A 1,785-nucleotide genomic window follows, 5' to 3' on the forward strand; every position below is an offset into this window, starting at 1 on the left:
TATATATATATATATATATATATATATATGTATGCGTTGCGGTCAGTTCGAGGAACAAATCATATACAGAACGGTCACTTCGAGGAACAAGTGGTCACTTTGGGGAATTCCTCGAAGTGCCACATATATACAGATCACGTTGCGTGTACTTCGGGGAACTATCGTGTATGCTCAGGTCAGTTTGAGGAACTTCTTCTAGCGTGCAGTTTGGGGAACTTTCAAGTACAAAACGGGTAGTTTGAGGAACTAAAGAAATTGCACCTAGAGGTCATTTCGAGGAACAATGGATATTAACTATTAAAATTATATAAATTATCGGCATTGTTGTAATAATGTTTCGAATTGAACTTTTGAAAAAGCTTAGGTATATTCAAGGACACTGGTGAAAATGGAGATGGGTATTCAATACAAATTTTCGTACATAAAAAAACCAAACAAGGAAATTTTTTACCACATTCACTTACACCTCTAGGGAGTAAACTATTGAGATTTGTCAAATTTCGATATCTGAAAAAGTGTTCATAAAATCAACTGCAAATTCGAGTTATAATAAGCAACACCTATCATAGTTGAATATTTGATTGTGCAAAAGCTGTGAGGGATCCACTTCAAATTCTAAAGTTATATGAAAAAACCTGTTGTTTTTTCATTCCTCTGTTCACGACATTTACTTAGGACTTGAGAGGTTTCGGAGCAGATATTTTTCAAAGATGAAAATTCGACACAGCAGAAAATATGTTATATCAAATTTTAAGCATTTACAGGTGTCAATTCAGAATTTTTGGTCTGCTAGTGAATGGGTCAACGAAAGTTTCTTTGCTGGAGTCTCTTGATATAACTTCTGAATTTGAAAGTGATTTTTTGAGACATGGAGTACCAAATGAATGCAGTTTTTCCTGTTGCGGTTTCTTGATATACCTATATCCTCGGAATTTTAAATGATTTACGTTTTGAGTTATCGAATGTTTCGCATTGACAGGTGTCAACAATCGGCCCCCAAGTGAATACAGTGAACGGAAAGTTTTTCTGTTGAGGTTCATTAATAAAACTTTTGAATTCGGAATTTAGTTATTTTGGAATTTAGAATTGACAGATGTCAACCTTCGGCACCCAATTGAATGCGGATAAGTGGAAGTTTTTTCTACAACCTTTCCTGATATAACTTTTGAATCCCATAGTAATATATAATAATAATATTAATAAGTCGAATGTTGAATACAAAAAAGTATTACTATTGATTTAACAATTGAAAAAATTGAAAGTTTTTTCTTGAAATCTAGGAGGAGACGATTTCAATGAAAAAGGCATAATCTCATCAAATTACGTTAGTATTTCAAAATTTCATGGCAATCGTCCGTAACGGAAAGATAAAACGTATAAGTAACTTCAGAATGGAATATCATATATGTTTCTCCAATATTCCATTATAAATCTAGAACAAAAGAAAATATTAGGGTTCAGAGCTATGTAGAACATTGAAAAAAAGTGCTCCCGAGTTTCAAGCTCAGATCACCGATTTTTCGCAATAATTACTGAGCACTCTGTGAGAATAATTCGATGTTGCGAGCACAAAGCAGTAAGCTCTTTTCTGAGAAAACTGTGGGAAATTGTCGTTACAAAATCTGTATCCGATCGAAAAAAACCCTTCTATTTCTTCGAAAGTTTCTCGTTCTACTCTACAGCAGTTTGACGATTTCATAAGTTGGAAAATAATTGTTTCACGAATGCAAATATGTATTCTACGGAGGCGTAGAAGAGAGCCAGATAATATTTCAAAAATAATTC

The sequence above is a fragment of the Coccinella septempunctata genome, chromosome 4 (genome assembly GCF_907165205.1).
Source record: "Coccinella septempunctata chromosome 4, icCocSept1.1, whole genome shotgun sequence".
Classification (NCBI taxonomy): domain Eukaryota; kingdom Metazoa; phylum Arthropoda; class Insecta; order Coleoptera; family Coccinellidae; genus Coccinella; species Coccinella septempunctata.